Here is a 20,615-nt window from a genome sequence, read left to right on the forward strand (position 1 = left end):
AGCATTTCTCCTATTTCGTCGTCTTCCACCATATCACAAAACAACTCCCAACAACCACAATAACATCCATAATACACTCATAATATCCAAATCAATTAATCACATTACACTAAGCCCTCGATATTCACCACCATGTCCAACTCATACTAGCAACTTCATACCCTTTTTAGCGCATTTACATATGATGCTCCTTCATTACCATTATTACTTCCATAACATGGTTATATCCATATCATACTAAGAATCATGACTCCATAAAGATTACTACTCATAAACATCATAAAAGCTATATTTAGACTTCGTTTTCTACTTTCTTCTTCTACCCTAGTCTTTCAACCTCTCCATAGTCCAAATAACCTGAAATGATCATAAAACTTACCTTTGATTGAGTAGGAATAACCCTTGGATGGAAATACTTCACTTGAAGAAAAAACCCCACCTTCAATCCATAAAGTTTTCTTGACTCTAGCAACCCCTAAGAGCTTCCTTGTACTTGATTCCTTTGGATTAATGATATGAGCCTTTGATTTCCCTTGGATTCTTGTATATGAAATGTATGGAATGTTCTAGAGACTTGAAGACAAGTGGAGAAGTGTGAAAAATGAAAATAATGAAGTGGGATCACATTTATATACTTGAAAAATAACTCAGCCCGTCGGGTGTTATATGGACACTTACACGGTCCATATAACATTGTACGGTCCGTATAAGTGGGTTCACCACCGTGAAAAACATCTTCCAGCTAGGGGGTTTACAGACCCCTTATACGGACCGTATAAAGTTATACGGACTGTATAAGTGGTCGTATAACTCCACTTCCCTGAAATGGTTTCTGTCATCTCGTTTGATCTCTAATCCTTATGGAACCTTCTTAACACTTGTTTAACACTTTATTACCAATCTAAGGAGAGTTACAACTATCCTTTAGGACATCATTAAGTCAACATTAGCTCTGTACTTTATGAAACATTCCAAAACACAACATATACTTTGCCCTTCTTAAGGAACTTTCTCCTCTTACTTCCAACATCTCTGAAATCTTAGCTAGGATCGTTAAATAACCTTTCTTACTTATAGAAACATCGTATTCATCTCACCATGCATTAGTCTATCTATCACATGATGACATGAAATTTTTTCGAGATGTAACATTCTCCCCCCCTTAAGAGCATTCGTCCTCGAATGTTAGGTTCTCGGGGATTCTATAAAAAATTTGCCAGAGTTTCTCCTATAATGTGGCACTACCATCCTTCACAACAACCCAAAATACATCGCCTCACAGGGCTACAACAAATACAACAAATACCATGGCCGCACACGATCAAGAAAACATCAAGAAATGCATTACATACCTGATCATAATGGCGTCTCTGCCTGAGTCTCCTCTGAGGGTGAAAATAAATGTGGGTACTAGAATTTCATGTCTTCTTCGGCTTCCCAAGTCATTTTCTCTCTATTAGTAGTCTTCCATAAAACTTTAACTGAAACTACCTCTTTGGTTCTGAGCTTTCGTACTTGCCTATCTAAAATGGCAATAGGGACTTCTTCATAAGACAATTGCTTAGTAACTTGAAAATCATCTATTGATACTTTTCTAAAAGGATCTCCAATGCACTTACGAAGCATTGATACATGAAAAACTGGGTGAACTGACTCCAACTTAGGAGGTAGATCTAATTTGTAAGCCACTTTGCCTACCTTTTGTATAATCTCATAAGGTCCAATGTACCGGGGACTAAGCTTCCCCTTTTTGCCAAATCTCATCACGCCCTTCATCGGCGACACCTTCAAGAATACCCAATCTTTCACTTGGAACTCTAAGTCCTTTCGACGATTATCCACATAGGACTTTGGCCAACTCTGAGCTGTTAATAATCGATCCTGTATGAGCTTAACTTTCTCTATAGCTTGCTGGACCAGGTCTGGCCCTATCAATTCAGTCTCTCCTACCCCGAACCACCCAATTGGGGATCTGCACTTCCGCCCATATAGAGCCTCATACGGTGCCATTTGGATGCTAGAATGATAACCATTATTATAAGCAAATTCAATAAGCGGTAAATGATCATCCCAACTTCCTCCAAAATCCAATACACATGCCCGTAGCATATCCTCAAAACGTTCAGCTTGCCCATCCGTCTGTGGGTGAAATGTCGTGCAAAGGCTCACCTGAGTCCGCAACCTTCTTGGAAAGATTTCAAAAAATTTGCTGTAAATTGAGTCCCTCTATCGGAGATAATAGATATTGGAACACCATGAAGCCGCAATATCTCTTTAACATAAAGCTTTGCATAATCTTCTGCTACATATGTAATCTTGACCGGTAAGAAATGAGCTGACTTCGTAAGTGTATCCACAATCACCCATATAGAATCATACTTACGTCGGGAATGGGGTAAGCCTGTAATGAAGTCCATGTTAATTACTTCCCATTTCCAAGTTAGAATTTCTCTGGCTTGCAACAACCCGCTCGGCTTTTGGTGCTCGATTTTCACTTGCTGACAGTTAGGACATTGAGCTACGAATTACGCTCTATCCTTCTTCATCCCATTCCACCAATATATGGATTTAAGATCATGATACATTTTCGTTGCTCTGGGTTGGACAGAATAATGGGAATAATGAGCTTCTCTCAATATTTGGTGGCGTAATCCTGCAACATTAGGAACACATAACCTGCCTCAGAATCGGAGAACTCCATCTCCAGAAATCTCAAATGATGACTTCTCCTTTTGAGGGAGGGTATTCCTGTAATGAATTAGCATGGGATCTTCGTATTGTCGCTCTTTCACTTCCACTACTAACGACGAAACAACTGAATTCTGAATGGCAGCTCTCATGCTACTTGAGTCCACTACTCAAACTCCTAGGCTAGCTAAATACTGGAGCTCACGAGCCATTTCTCTTTTCTCTGGCTGCACATCGCATAAACTTTCCATGGATCTACGGCTAAGAGCATCAGCTACAACATTTGCTTTTTCGGGATGATACAGGATGTCAACATCACAGTCTTTCAATAATTCCAACCACCGTCGCTGTCGCAAATTAAATTCTTTCTGCTTGAAGATATATTGAAGGCTCTTATGATCTGTATAAATATCCACATGGACACTATACAAATAATGTCTCCACATCTTTAATGCATGAATCAGTGCAGCCAATTCAAGATCATGGGTTGGATAGTTCTTCTCATGTTTCTGTAACTATCTTGAAGCATACGCAATCACCTTACCATGTTGCATCAACACACAACCTAGCCCAATGCCTGAAGCGTCACAATAAACAACATAGCCTTCCAATCCCTCGGGAAGTGTCAGGAGTGGGGCATAAGTTAATCTATCCTTTAGCTCTTGAAAAATACGTTCACAAGCATATGTCCATTTAAACTTAGCTGATTTCTGGGTTAGCTTCGTGAGCGGTGCAGAAATAGAAGAAAAACCTTCTACAAATCTCCTGTAGTAACTTGTTAAGCCTGGAAAACTATGAACCTCCGTAGGTGTTGTGTGCCTTGGCCAAGTCTTCACGGCCTCAATCTTCTGGGTGTCTACCCAAACACCATCGACTGAAATAATATGCCCCAGAACGGTCACTAAGTTCAACCAAAACTCACACTTAGAAAATTTGGCAAATAATTCTCGAGTTTGAAGAACTCTAACAACGGTACGCAAAATGACCGACGTGTTCTACCTCGGACCTAGAATACACCAAGATATCGTCGATGCATACAATCACAAATAAATCTAGGAAGGGTCTGAACACATTGTTCATCAAATCCATAAATACTGTCGGTGCATTAGTTAGCCCAAACGACATTACCCGGAATTCAAAGTGGCCATATCTTGTTCTGAAGGCTGTCTTAGGAATATCCTTCGCCCTAACTCGCACCTGATGATACTCGGATCTCAAATCTATCTTTGAAAACCATTTGGAGCCTTGTAATTAATTAAACAAATCATCGATCCTCGGAAGAGGATATTTGTTTTTGATCGTTACCTTATTCAGTTGCCGATAGTAAATACACATTCGCAAGGAGCCATCTTTCTTTCGCACAAATAACACGGGTGATCCCCACGGGGATGAACTAGGCCTAATAAAGCCTTTTTCAAGCAAGTCCTTCAATTGTTCCTTCAACTCTTTCAACTCTGCAGCAGTCATTCTATAGGGAGGAATAGATATGGGCCTTGTCTCCGGTAGCACATCTGTTATATCCCGTATTTTGTACATTGGGATAATCCGAGTTAACCATGAATAGTTAGGGACAAGACTATTCCAGGATACGAAGTCGAGACTTTTGACCTTCGATTTTGTTTTAAGGCATAAGTTGCTTATGAATTTATTAGCATGGAACATTTAGGAAAATTTGGGGCTAAAAGTGAAATATTGGAAAGTTGGCAATTCATGAATTTTTGTCCATTTGGCCGTGTGGCATATGTGGGGTGCCACACATGGCTTGGCAAATTTTAATTCATCCAAGCCATGTGTGGGCCAAGGTATACATGGATGAATTATATAGGATCATATTGGATGACTAGCAAGTCATTTAGTCATCATTTTATCACTTAGAAGCTTGGAGAAAGATGGAGAAAAGAAAGAAGAGGGAGTTCGGCCAAGAGGGGCAAAAATTGAGGCCCAAAAATTGATCATGGAAGATTATTTTCTTCTAGTTTCTCTACTAATTGGAAGGTCCTAAACAACATGAAGTGGTTGTTGGAGCAAACAAATCCCTTGTTCATGCAATTCTCAACCCTAGCCAAGTTGAAGAACAAAGTGGAAAAGGGTAAGTTTTAATCCTCTTTTCATATGTTATGCATGGTTTGTGTATGTTGTGGAGTGTGGAAATGAATAAAATTCATGAAAGTGTGGTGTTGATGTTGTGGCCGTGTGTGGTGTTGTGGCCGTGTGTATGTTATGTTATGTAGGAGTGATGGATTAATTTTATTTAGCATGTTTGATTGTTGTAGTGTGTTAAGATGAATGAAAATCATGAAGTTGGTAGGTTGGGGTGGTTGCCGAATATGGCCACCCTTGTGTGGTTAAGAATGAATTAATTCGGTTTAGTATTTTGGTAGTCGTCGTTATGGATTTTATGATTAAAATGAGAGTTTAATGATTCAAGTTGATGTTGTAAATGTTCCGGGCTGATTTGGAAGCTAATGTGATTTTAACATAGTTTCTTGAATTTATGAGAATGATGTTGTTAACATGCGGATTATTGGTGTAGTTCATGAATTTGGAAGAAAGAAATGTGTTGTTGATGTTCCTATGGAAATTGGAAGGTTTCGGATTTTGGGTATGTTGGTTGAGTCATTTGAATGTTGTGCGAATGAATTTGAAGCATTCTTGAATTTTGTTTGAATAGTTTCGGATTGGTATTTGGATGTATGAGCATTGAAGTTGGCTTAATGGTATGTGATGATTTGAAATAAATGGAATGTTGTCGAATCATGTCGAAAAGAGTTATTGACGTTAGAATGCATATTGAATTAATTGTTGATGTTGTTAGTATGATTGTTGGTATTGTTATTGAAGATTTGGCCGAGTTGAATTCTCGGGGTTGTTGACTTTATAGGGAAAATGCCTTCAAATTTCTGTAAATGAAATGCTAACTTAGAATTGGATTTCTAAACGCTTATGACTAATGTTTGGTGCCAAATGATGTTATTGTAGATTTTGAGAAGTCGAGACTTGAATTTTGATTAGCTTAGGAAGCGGGCAAGGTATGTAAAGCTTAACCCTTCCTTCTTTTGGCATGCCTTAGTTGTAATTAGGCTATGACACGAGCCCCGAGGAAATTCTATTCTTGCGATCCGAGTATGCCCATGATTCTTATTTGCATTTTATCTTTGACATTCGTAATGTAATGGAATAATGGCCCTTATGTCTTTGAAATAATTGGTTTTCAAATGTTGCATAAAAAGTTTTGTTCCTAAAGGGTTCTGTGTCGAAAAGGGCCGTAACTTTCGTAGACAGAACCGAATCGCCTTGGTATGCTCGTGGGATGTTCCATAGGGTATAATGATTACACCTTCCATAGGCGGGCTCGGATTGGGTTGACATCCGTCCATGGGTCCCGCGACTTTTCTTTGTATAGTTCCCACGACTTTGTGACAAAACTTAATATGGCTACCATCCCGACCTTTCGGATATGGTTAGTGTACTTATCCGTCGAATCGTAATGATGATTATGCTTTCGCTCCCATAAGCTATGTCATATGGTTTTGACACGTATCTATGAATTCCAAAGCTCTATTCGATATGTCCCCGAGCGACGTTCGGAGGAAACTAGATTTGATTAATGTTTTGGTTCTTAAGTAATGGTTTGTTTTGATTATGCTATTGAGTCTTTGAAAATGTTTTCGACTGCATATGGTTATTCACGACTCTGCTCGTGCATTCTGTTATTATATCTTTCGCCGAGTCTCGGGCCGGTATGTCATCGTGCGCACTATGCTTTATTCCGGAGAATGATGTGTCCGGTTCGCCGAGCCCCTTTTTGGTCGGGAACCGTGTATATATTATGGTGTTATGATGTGTTCGGTAAGCTAAGCCCCTTTCGGCCGGGTACTGTGTATATATGCTATGATGTGTGACGGGGATACGGAGATATGAAACCTTTTGGAGTATGATGTGTTATGGCGCCATTGTCGGAGGGCGACCATATTCTAAGAGCCCCATGCATGATTTGTATTTTAACCAGTAAGCATTTTGATATTCTGGATATTGCATTTACTTTTTGTACCTTTTGTTCTGATTATGATCCTATTTACTGTTTTCATGCTTTGCATACTCAGTACATATTCCGTACTGACCCCCTTTCTTCGAGGGTTGCGTTTCATGCCGCGCAAGTACAGATACTTGTTTGGGTGGTCCACCTTAGGATCCCCGTCCGAGCCTGTTGTCTTGGAGCGCTCCCTTGTTCCGAGCCTATACTTTAGACCAAATCCCCTCGTTATTATACATATGTATATGTTTGTTCGGGGGTCCGGCGGGCCACGTCCCGTCATATGATTACGTTACGACTCTTAGAGGTCGTAGACATATGTGTGGGTTATGGGTGGTTCTTGCTCGATTGTGTCGGTGTGATGTCTGTGTTACGGACGTCCCGTATGATGGCCAACTTTGCGGTTTATGCATGATACCATCCGCCGGAAGTTGTGACCGCGGTATGTATGTATATATATATATATATATATATATATAATGACTTGGGGTGACGTATCATTTGTACGTGTGTATAAGATCGACTATATCGGCTATGGTCGATACCGACCTTTGTATATATGTAAGCTATTTGTACGCGGTTTCTGATTAATGGTTATGTCTGGGTGCCCAGCTCGGGCACTAGTCACGGCCTACGGGGTTGGGTCGTGACAAATGTGGTATCAGAGCAGTTCGTCCTCGGATTGTTTACGAGACCGTGTCGCAGTCTTGTTTATGGTGTGAAGCCGGCCACACTTATAAACTCGGAGGTCTGGGGCATTTAGGAATCAGTGACCCTTTTTCTGTCTTAGATCGTGCGATAGAGCCAAGTCATAGGAAATGAAATTCCTTATGCTAACATTTGATTTCAGCGGAAGAACGACATTGACAGAAGAAAGCGATTGACGATATTGGAAGTTACAAAGCACGCAGGTAAGTAAAGGCACGAAAGGTGTATGTCAAATAAGGTATTGAAGTATGATTGAAATGTAAAGTTAAAGATTAAAAAGGGGAAAGTAAATAGAGAAGTGTAACAGGTGCAGTTCGAATTGGACATACGAGGTGAGTCCATTATTTTCATACTGTTGTTGATACTGGGATCCCTGTGTGGCTGTGATTTGATATCATATATATATATATATATATATATATATATATATATATATATATATATATATATATATGTTGGCCCTGTGAGGCAGTGTTGGTATTTCCTGCGTGCAGGTTTTGAGATAGTAAGAAATATAGATGAAACTCTGCCGAAATTTTTCCAGAAATAAAACAAGAATGAGGTATGGGTTGTAATATGCCTTGAAAGGTCGTGTCAATAGGAAGGATAGGATTTGATTAAGTTGCAAGTACGGTTGACCTTGAAAAAATAAGTTAACGGCTGGATCGATGGTAATAGTAATTAGGAGGTCGATATTGATATGGTAAAAGAATTTGAAAAGGGTTTGTGATATTAAGAGATGACTTGGAAGAGGTTGGTAAATCTTGATAGAGTATTATGTTAAGATACCAACTGAATTGGTAAGTAGGGATAAATTATGACGAGTTTATGGTTAGGAAAAGTAGTAGTGTGATTGAGATAAGAATACGGAGGAAAAGAATTGCGACGGATATGAATGTATGGATAATACAGCTGTAAGATATTAAGGTCAAGAGGTGTGACACTATAAGATTGATTATGAACAGGGTATTATGTGAATAAAATAAGGATGGTTACAAAATGAGCAAAGTCTAGCGAGAAAGTGAAAAAAATAGGACGTGATCTATGTGACTAAAGTATGAAGGTGAACTAGTGATCAAAAAAAGAGAGGGAGTTTATGAAGTCCTTCTATAGAGAAAGATCACAATGGAGGTTACGAGATAACGGAAAAGATAGCGAGCACAAAAGAAGAAAGGATTAATTGGGAGAAGGAGATAGAAAGAAAAGCGGGCGAGATAATAGTACAGTAATAGATTATGGTATATGTAGCCGAGAATACGAGTAATATCAGCGACGGAACTGTGAAAGACCAAGCCATAGAAAGATGAGCAACGAGATAGAATGAGTGTTAGAAAATGACTGGTATGATAAGAACAAATAGGGATGAATAGAATATGAATTGAAAATGAGAAAGGGATTATGTAGGAGTAATATTATCCGATGGACATAGAGGAATTTTAAAATTCCTCGCGCGTAGAGAAAAAGGATGGGCATAGACTGGATGTTATATCCCGCATTTTTGTACATTGGAACAATCCGGGTTAATTAGGATAAGTTAAGGACAAAACTATTTCGGGATACAAAGTCGAAATTTTTGACCTTCGATTTTATTTTGAGATATAAGTTGTGCATGAATTTGTTGGTATGGAACAATTAGGAAAATTTGGGACCAAAATTGGAATAAATGAAAGATGGAAATCATGCAATTTTCATGCATTTGGCCGTGTATATGTTGGAGTTGGCCCACCCATTTTGTGTTCAATTCTTATTGTTCCAACACATGGTGTGGGCAAAGGACATTTATAAAAGTCTTGCATTAGTAAAGGATGACCACTACTTCATTCATTCACCACACTTAGAAAAAAAAAACAAGGAAGTTGAAGAACAACAAGCTTGTTCTCGGCCAAGAGCAAGAAAAATCAACTTCATTTCTAGCCTTCCCAAAATTATTTTGTTGATGCAAACCCACTATTTTGAGGTCCCTAAGTAGCGTGGAAGTGTCGTTGGAGCGATCAACCCGCTAGTTTTCATCTTTGGAAACCCTAGCCTATTGTGAAGTTGAAGGAAGAAAGGTAAGATTTGATTATGTTTTATGTGTTATAAAGGTTGTATGCATGTTGTAGTATGTTAAAATGGAAGAAATTCATGAAATAAAGTATGTTGAAGTTGAGGCCATATGTATGAGGCTTAGCTGTGTAAGTGTGTGTGTGTTGTGTTGTATTGAAGTGATGAATTGAAGTCTAGTTATCATGTTATGATCATTGTAGGGTGAAGAATGAATGAGAATCATCCATATGTATATATGTTGTGTGTTGGCCGAAAATGATCATGGAATATGACAAAGAACGAATTAGTATCGCTTAATGTTTTAGTCGTCATCGTTATGAATCCTATGTTGGAAATGAATGCTTAATGACTCAAATTGATGTTGTAAATGTTGCGGACTGATTTGGAGGTTATTGTACCTTTAATGTAATTTGTATGTTGATGAGAATAGTGTTGTAGAATGTGAATTGTTGATGCAAATCATGGTTTGGGAATGAGGAAATTGTGATAGGGGTGTCTCGGGTTTGGGGGCTGAATTCGGGTAAATTGGAGCAATTTTTGGATTGTTGGAAGTGTTATATGAATTGCTTAGAATGTCTTTAAATATGGTTGGTATGGGTTCGGGTTAATATTTGAATGTATAAGTATCGATGTTGGCTTGAAGGTAAGCCGTTGAATTGAATTTATGAATGTTGTTGAATGATGGAAAGGAGAGTTATTATTGTTGTATTGCCTTCCGGATTGGTTTTTGATATTGCTAGGTTGGTTGTTATTGTTGTTGTTGATTGATTTGGCCGAGTTAAATTCTCGGGGTGGCCTATTTACGGGGGGAAATGCTTGCCCAAATTTCGTAGAATTAAGGGCTAAATTGGAATTAAATGCCCAAAATATCTATAGCTAATGTTTGGCATATTATGACTTGTTGTAGACCTTGGGCAGCCCGAGGCGTAGGTCGAATTTAGCTTGAGCTTGGATTATATTGAAGAGCGTTTGAGGTATGTAAAGCCACCTTCTTTCCTTGGCATGCCTTAGTTAAAATAGGCTATGACACGAACTTCGAGGAAACTCTATTCCCGCAATCCGAGCATGTCTATGATACGCATTTGTTTCTTGATATTCATATGTTAATGTGATGAAATATTGATCCTTATGTCCTTGGAACTACTAGTTTACCAAAGTTGCATGAAAGTTTGATTTCTAAAAGAATTTATTCTTTAACGATTCGAAAACTACAAACGCCCATAACTTTCACAGAAAAGCTCGGATTGCTTTGAAATTTTCGTAGAAGCTTGTATGATCTAGGATGAGTATGTTTTCCATAGGCGGGCCATTTCGGTCTACACCCGTCCGTGGGTCCCGCGATGCCCTTTTATGTAATTTCGACAACTTTTGAAAGAATATGTTGTAATTATTATTCCGATTTCAAATATGACTGTGTTACTTATATTTTGGATTTATGACAATGATTTTATGCATATGATTCCTCACGACCCGCTCGTGCATTCTTTTATATCTTTCGCCGAGTCCCGGGCCGGTTCTGTTGTCGTGCGCGTTTTGTTATACTCCGGTGTTATGCTGTGTTTATGGTTCACCGAGCTCCTCGCTCGAGGGCCGGGTTCCGCTATATTTGGTGTTATGCTGTGTATGGCGTTATGCTGTGTTTGATATGTGACGGGGATACGGAGATTTGAAACTTTCTGGTGTTATGCTGTGTTATGGCGCCATCGACAGGCGGGCGACCATATTTCCTGTGCCCTATGCATGATTATATTTTGAAGTAACATTTTGATATTTTGGAAATGCATTTACTTTCTGTACCTCTATTTCGATTACGACTCAGATTTGTATACTACATTTTCTGCTTTGCATACTCGCACATATTTCGTCGACCTCCTTCCTTCGGGGGCCGCGTTTCATGCCGCGTGTGCATGTCGTTACGGCTTGGTGATCCACCCGTTTAGGACACCCTCTTCTTTGTTGGAGTGCTCCCTTATTCGGAGCCATATTTTGGTATATATTCGTTCGTTGCATTTTCATATATATTTGTTCGGGGGTACGGTGGGGCCGTCCCGTCATATGATTCCGTTTGTCCTGTTTAGAGGTCTGTGGACATGTATGTGGGTTACGCCCATTCTGTACAGTTGTGTTTGTATATGTTGTGTTTGGGGCGATCCCATTCGCCGTGGCAGCCTTGTCGGCTTGCATTTGTATATGTTTTGGGCCGTTGCGCCATTTGATAGCCTTGCCGGCTTTGATATATATGCAGTTGTGTTTGAGATGTGTTTGCGACAGTTTGATATATTACGAGACAGCGTTTGATATTTATGTCTATATAAGCCATCTGTTTGCGTCTCGGATCTGTGATTGTGTTTGGGTGCCCAATTCGGGTACTAGTCACGGCCCACGGGGTTGGGTCGTGACACTGGAGAGATATGGTAAAGAGGATACCAAAGGAAGCACCCGAGATAGACGTAATTAAATGAGTACGAATATGGAACGAAAAGGGAATACGCAGTTGTGAATTTAAAGGTGTAGTACGACGACATAGTGATAAGGTAAGGTTATTAGTGAGACGAACTTGGTATGTTTTTGAGTGAGTTAGAAGCCTGTGTTGGTTACGCCGTAAGGGTAGAAAGGCATAAAGCATAAAAGGGTGCTGCGTGCACACGGCTCCACCTCGAAAATAATGGAATCTTCAGGCGACAAAGACGGTAGGCATGAGGAACAGATGGTGCAATATAGTTTCATTAAAAGGAATAGGTGATAAAGGTCGAGATTAAGATACTATCCCAATAGAGTTTTGGACACTTATCGTCGGAATATAAGTGCCACCTAATTGAGAATTTGGAATGCCTACAAGTATTAAAGAATTATTGGTTAAAGTGAGGGACCCTTTCTAATTTGGCGGGAGGTGTGTTATGAGGATGTTTTGAAATCTGTCAAGACTTCAACTTACTCCAGATTATATGCTGAAGGTCATGCGACGAGGTTGACGCGATCATATTAACATTAGAACGTCGCATTTCATCATAGCCCCAAAGTTAAGCGTGCTGGAGTGGGAGCAATTTTAGGATGGGTGACCCCCTGGGAAGTTTTCTGAAAGTCTTACAAATTCAGACGTGAGAAGCGAATGAGAAGCTAGGTTAATCTAAGAAAAAAAAAATTGAGTCTGCGAAGTGAGCAGAAACCTTAAGAGGTCACATAGGACGAGGCAAACTAAACCAGTGAAAAGAAAAAAGGCGCATTACAGCTTTAGGATCAGGGTGAGTTGGATAGTATTTGGAGATATTTTGCAAGTAAGATGGTAGCAATTATGCATACGTATGTATATGACATCCCATACATGATTGTATCAGCGGGCATGTATATCCCAGTAATCGACGTTGTGACATATTAGAAGGCATTAATCGGGCAGGGTAATGAAGTTCAAGTAGAAGGAAATAAAGTGGCACAAATGCTACAAGGCAAGCGGATGCTGTTTCCACTACAGAAAGTTCTAATATAATGATATTTGGGAAAGAAAGTGAGCAGAAGAAAGGCAAGGTGACCTAAATGTCGGGAAAAAGCGAAAAGTAAGAAACATGAGAAGTAAAAGAAAGAATGAATAAGCCGTGCAACGGTGCCAAGGGATTCCTAACTTTCGAAAGATAAGTGCCGAAGACGATGAATATCCAAAAAAAAAAAACCATTGGTGTATGAGGACCTCCTAAGTAAATGGGGGAAATACATATTGGACTTGAAAGGAATTATGGCCCCAAAAGGGGGAAATTTATTAGCTTGGAGCTAAAGTTCGAAACGATCGCCAATACAAGGGAATTCAAGACGCGTATACTTGTGTTACGAGAGAATTGTAAGGGAGTGAAAGTTTCCGTACCCTATGCCTTGAGTTGTACTGTAAGGTCCGAGGGATAAAGGTTAAAGAAGCAGTTGTAGCAGAAAACTAAAGGAATAGTTTAAGGGACATAGCCATAATACTCACTAGCGACAAAGTCATGTTGGGTGAGCACTCGGAACGTAAAGGTAAATTGCTGACAAGGATGTAAGGACCAATGATGTCGACCATTGAACCGCAAGTGAATCTCGATACAGTATGTCACCCTCAGACTGACGGACAGACCGAGCGTACGATCCAGACACTAAGGAAGATGTTATGGGCCTGTGTCGTTGACTTCAAATATAGCTGAGATGATCTTTTGCCACTTGTTGAGTCCTCTTATAATAATAGCTACCATTCTAGTATTCAGATAGCCGTACGAGGTTTTGTGTGGCAGGAAGTGCAGTTCACCGATTAGCTGGTTCGGTGTTGGCGAAACTAAGTTAATTAGCCCAGGTAGGGTTCAGCAAGTCATTAGTGAGGTAACATCTATTCAGGAGCGGTCATTAGCAATTCAGAGTCGACAGGAATCATATGTGGATAGTCGACGTCAACGTTTAGGGTCCCAAATTGGGTAATTCTGAGAGCGTTAGCCATCAAGGACGTTATGAGATTCAGTAACAAGATGAAGTTTAGTCCGAAGTATATTGGAAATTGTCAGATCGTCCGTAAGGTAGGCAAGATTGCCTATGAATTAGATCTACCATCTGAATTGGGAACAGTACGTCCAGTCTTCCACGTGTGTGCTTCGTACATGTGCGGGCGACCATTCCGAGTATGTCCTATAGATGACATCCATGTGACGGAAGAGGACTTAGCCTACGAGGAACAGCCTATATCTATCTTTGGATCGTCAGGTGAGAAGATTGTGCACTAGAAACATAACTTCCGTTAAGGTATTGTGGCGTATTCCTACTTATTTCCTATGTCTTAAAGTAATCTAAATTCCTAGATGGGTTATGTTGATTGATTAACGGACTGTATGTCGCAGCTATGAAAAAGACTCCCCCGAAGTACTTATAAGACCCCGTAAGGCTAGTATAACATTCGAGGACGAATGTTCTAAAGGGGGGGAGGATGTTATTGTCACACCCCGATCTCACTAGGGTGTGATGGGCACCCGACCCCGTAACCGGAGCCGAGCGAACCCACTGACTCTTTCTACGTACTAATTTTTTTTTTGAACCTCTAAATCCAGCACATATAATAAGACTACTAAACATTCTTTTATTGCTTTTAAATCACATAAAATATGTAACTGTATAAACTAGTGTTATAATACAAACTGACTTCCGAAACCCACGACTCGTCCGCAAAGTCTCTAACTTCGTACAAGGCATCCTGGCATAGCACGGCCGACTCGGCGACACTCCAGAACAAATGGAGTTTGCCCCTTCGCCGGAACATCTTCTATCCGGTCGCTATCCGTCCGGGTGTACCGCGGCACGAACGCACCCCCCCCGAAGAAAGGGGTCGCACGAGCAATGTACCGAGTATGTAAGGCATAAATGATAACGTAATAAAATAAACGGGACATGGACAAATATATAATAAGAGAACATGGAAAATAAGAGGAAGAGGATCGATCAGACCGCTTGCCTCTCGAGGCGGAGTTATGCACGCTCACTTTTTCCTTAACACATACATCCATAACTGCTCGCATCACATAATATCATTAGCCCGCGTCCGGGCCTCCCGCGTCCGGGGTAGTTATGTCGTGCCGCCCACTTAGTGGTGGTCGTGCCCGACCCCTAGGCCGGTATAGTTATTTGGTCCCTACGCGGTCGTAGTGGCGGCCCGCTCTCTAGGCCGGTTAGATTATATGTGACCATTACGCCCATCATAGTGGCGGTCGTGCCTCGGCTCTTTAGGCCGTTTAATTATATCCATCATCGGCGTGCATTGGAGCCCAATCAAAAGCTATAACTATATCGGAGTGACATAAGGTCGGAAACCTCCGATTTGCATTATGGAATAATCATGGTCGCTCGTCTCACCTTGAAGGAACGATAATCATAAGGCGAGACTATCAACATAGAATATATCATAGCGTATCGGGTCGTAGACATAGCATATCTGACATCATCATTGTCATCATAGAATCATAGTTGTCATAGAATCATAGTCATCATAGTCATCATAGGATCATAGTCGTCGTAGGATCATAGGCATCATAGATTCATAGTCATCATAGGATTATAGTCGTTGTTTAGGTCATAAAAACCGTCAATATTGTGAAACTTAGTTTTTAAAGAAAAATGTGTATTTTGGAAAACACTTGTAAATTTTTAGTAAAGAAAATCATACTTAGTTTTTAAAGAAAAATGTATATTTTAGAGAACACTTGTAAACTTTTAATAAAGAAAATCATACCTTGGGGTCGAGGGTTTAGTTAAAACAACTTTTATTTAGTAGTCGGAATAATATCCAAAAGCTTCCTTTAACCGTAGTATTGAAATAAACCGAAGGGAGCCATAGGAGGAAATTAGAGAATAGTGGGCCCACCTCGAGTCGATGAGGCGGCGTATCAAATTTGCGTATATTACAATCCATAGCGTCACTTAGGAGGGTCTTAGGGTAATCGAGTCCTATTTGTATAAGTTCGGATGACTAAGGAGTTTTTCCAACATTTCGTGCAAGTTCTAATTCAATTCTATTGAATGAATAGTAGTTAAATTCAAACTCGGATTTCTAGGATTAGAATGGTCCCCGAGACACGTACTCAAGCCTATTACGTCTAAGACATGCCATAGAAAGAAAGTGAAGCCTTACATACCTTTTTCCGCTTCTTACGCTCCTCCAAATTCAAGCTCCAAATCCGCCAAAAATCTACAAATGGTCACATTTACCAAACCTTAGTTAAGGGCATTTATGAGTCGATTCTTTAAAGCAACACTTTGTCTGCCGAAATTTCGACAGCATTTCCCCTGTAAATACACCGTCCCGAGAATATGGCTCGGCCCAATTCATCCATTAACAACAATCCGAGAATTCAACTCGGCCAAACTAACAACAATGCCAACAATCTTACTAACAACATTCCATTTATATTCAATTCAATTCAATTCAATTTAATTCACATAATCTTTCAACAACTCAATCAACATTTTGCTTTACCCGAAACCTTCCATTTCCACAACAACCATACATGTCATCATTATTCATATATGTTAACTTCAACAACACCCTTCATTCAACACCACATAATCCATAATGACTACAACTAGAATATCAAATTACGTCAATTTACCACAACTTACCAAACCTTCTACCATCTCACATAGATTTTCATGAATTTTCATTCAACACATTACAATAGAAACCAAACTATTAAATAAAAGATTACACATACTACTATATTGAACAACTACATGCATGCTCTCATGAATTTTCACATTTTCATCCATTTCTATTCATTTCAACAACAATCAACATACTACATGTATTTAATTCATCACCTCAATCCAACACTACACATATATTAACATACAACATACATATTTTCATATATTTCATCCACTTTACATTATGGAATTCACAACACAACATTCAAACTTCTAAAATAAAATTAATTCATCATTTCTACACAACACCTACTCCACAACATGCACATACTTTATGAATATTCATTTCTTCAACCTACAACATAAATGAACCATCCACAACATGCTAAAGAGATTAAATTCTTACCTTTTCTCCTCAACTCCATAACTTAGCTAAGGTTGCCAACTTGCAACAAGGAGAGAGATTCTTGCTTCAACAACTATACCATGTTAAAGAGGGCCTTCCATTTAGTGAAAATACTAGAAGAAAATATTTTTCCTCCATCAATTTCCCATGGCCAATTTTTGGCCATGGTGGCCGAATGCCTCTCTTGTTGCATTCTCTCTTCTCTTTTTTTTTTTTTTTTTCCAAGTCTTTCTCTTATTAAAAGATGACCACCCTTTCCATATATATATATAACATAGGCACATGGTGGTCACATGCCACTTAGTCTTCCACCAATTTTCTCTAGATTATTCCTTTCTTTTCTTGAATTTTCTTCAAGGCCACAAAGATGACTTGTTGTGTCATCTTCTTTTTTTCTTTTTTTTTTTTTTTGTCACATGGCCAATATGGCCCTTTTAGAATTTTCATGAACCTTTTGTGAGATTACCATTTTGCCCCTAGCCTTCCACATTATTTTCATTGGCCATTTTGCAAAATTCTCTTTTTACCCTTAACCTTTCTCAATATTTCCATACCACCAATGTTCATAAATAATATTCATAACCCCTCGTGCATTAAAATAACTCTTTAAAAATAATCTTGTCCTTAACTTCTCACCATTGTCTCGCAACATCCGAACGCACGAAATACGGGCTATAACATCCTCCTCTCTTTAGAACATTCGTCCTCGAATGTTCAACTGACCTTATGGGCGTCATAATACTCTGGGAGGATTCCTTTTATAGCTACTCTTTCCTTTATGCCCGTCCTTATCCTTTACCTTATTTTCCTTATAATAGAACTCTCTGACCTTTTCATAAGTCTTTGCTCCATGTCATAGGTTACCTTTTCTAATACGATCTCCCCCCCTTTTAGGGGCTTCTTATACCAACAGTCCTTTTGTAAAGTCTTCACTTATACCTTATCCGTTTATACTTCGTCTCATATCCTCATCCCCAATCTCAATCTATAGTAAAATAATAACAGCCTACTTTGCAACACTTGCACCATTTACTCTTGCTGTCGTTTGAACTTCGGTACCCTCACTCGATTAATGCCTTTTGTACCGCAACTTCGGTTCTTTGGGATTCACATGTCCACCGATACCATCACATTTGGGACATCCTACTCCTTCACATACACATACATTCAATTACTACTAACTAGCCCACAAGATGCGTCCAAACGCTATTCAAGCCTATCCTAGTCCTAGGGCTGTGGCACACTTTCTATCTCTTTTTTTTTGAACTAATCCCCCTCATCTTACGCATCCCCTTAAGGTCTCCATCCATCCATATATTCTTGTTTTCCTTAGGTTACTCTTAGCTACTCATTCGTCCCTTGCATCTCAATTTGTAGAGTTTTTGGTTCACTTCCCGTGGGGTCACCCATCATAGAATTGCTCTCACCGAGCACGCTTAACCCCGAGACTTTGGTGGAATTTGGTACCTTAACACCGATATTTTTGCGTCCACTTTCTCATGGCCTTTACTACTCGATCTGAAGCCAATCAAAACTTTACAACTTCCGAGACATTTTCGTACACGTCCTTTCTTCTACAATGACCATTTTACCCTTTACCAGTCCCAATGATCACTTTCCGCCTGCATGTACGACTATTTCCTATCCGGCGCCGGCCTCCACGTAACAGAACAAATATATCGGTCCGTCTTACCTCTCTCGACTCCCATAACGTCGTTCGCCTTTTTCCATCGATATCGGGCGCGCGCATGAAATCAACGATGAGTATAAGGAATCTTATTTCCTATGACTTGGCTCTATCGCACGATCACAAGACGTAAAGAAGGTCAACAATTCCTAAATGCCCCGTAGCCTCGTTTATAAATGTGGCCGGCTTCACACCCATAAACGAGGACTACCGGACACGACTTCGGACAACCCTTGGACCGACCTGCTCTGATACCACTTTGTCACACCCCGATCTCACTAGGGTGTGATGGGCACCCGACCCCGTAACCGGAGCCGAGCGAACCCACTGACTCTTTCTACGTACTAATTTTTTTTTTTGAACCTCTAAATCCAGCACATATAATAAGACTACTAAACATTCTTTTATTGCTTTTAAATCACATAAAATATGTAACTGTATAAACTAGTGTTATAATACAAACTGACTTCCGAAACCCACGACTCGTCGCAAAGTCTCTAACTTCGACAAGGCATCCCGGCATAGCACGCCGACTCGGCGACACTCCCTGAACAAATGGAGTTTGCCCACTTCGCCGGAACATCTTCTATCCCGGTCGCTATCCGTCCGGGTGTACTCGCGCGGCATGAACGCAGCCCCCGAAGAAAAGGGGTCAGTACGAGCAATGTACTGAGTATGTAAGGCATAAATGATAACATAATAAATAGACAGGACATGGACAGCATATAATAAGAGAACCATAGGAAATAAGAGGAAGAGGATCCGATCGTATCCGTTGCCTCTCGAGGCGGAGTTATGCACGCTCACTTTTTCCTTAACACATACATCCATAACCCGCCCGCATCACATAATATCATTAGCCCGCGTCCGGCCTCCCGCGTCCGGGGTAGTTATGTCGTGCCGCCCACCAGTGGTGGTCGTGCCCACCCCCTAGGCCGGTATAGTTATTTGCGCACCATTACGCCCGTCGTAGTGGCGGTCGTGCCTGGCTCTTTAGGCCGCTTAATTATATCCATCATCAGCGTGCATTGGAGCCCAATCAAAAGCTATAACTATATCGGAGTGACATAAGGTCGGAAACCTCCGATTTGCATTATGGAATAATCATGGTCGCTCTGTCTCACCTTGAAGGAACGATAATCATAAGGCGAGACTATCAACATAGAATATATCATAGCGTATCGGGTCGTAGACATAGCATATCTGACATCATCATTGTCATCATAGAATCATAGTTGTCATAGAATCATAGTCATCATAGTCATCATAGGATCATAGTCGTCGTAGGATCATAGGCATCATAGATTCATAGTCATCATAGGATTATAGTCGTTGTTTAGGTCATAAAAACCGTCAATATTGTGAAACTTAGTTTTTAAAGAAAAATGTGTATTTTGGAAAACACTTGTAAATTTTTAGTAAAGAAAATCATACTTAGTTTTTAAAGAAAAATGTATATTTTAGAGAACACTTGTAAACTTTTAATAAAGAAAATCATACCTTGGGGTCGAGGGTTTAGTTAAAACAACTTTTATTTAGTAGTCGGAATAATATCCAAAAGCTTCCTTTAACCGTAGTATTGAAATAAACCGAAGGGAGCCATAGGAGGAAATTAGAGAATAGTGGGCCCACCTCGAGTCGATGAGGCGGCGTATCAAATTTGCGTATATTACAATCCATAGCGTCACTTAGGAGGGTCTTAGGGTAATCGAGTCCTATTTGTATAAGTTCGGATGACTAAGGAGTTTTTCCAACATTTCGTGCAAGTTCTAATTCAATTCTATTGAATGAATAGTAGTTAAATTCAAACTCGGATTTCTAGGATTAGAATGGTCCCCGAGACACGTACTCAAGCCTATTACGTCTAAGACATGCCATAGAAAGAAAGTGAAGCCTTACATACCTTTTTC

Source organism: Lycium ferocissimum, chromosome 3 (genome assembly GCF_029784015.1).
Source record: "Lycium ferocissimum isolate CSIRO_LF1 chromosome 3, AGI_CSIRO_Lferr_CH_V1, whole genome shotgun sequence".
NCBI lineage: Eukaryota > Viridiplantae > Streptophyta > Magnoliopsida > Solanales > Solanaceae > Lycium > Lycium ferocissimum.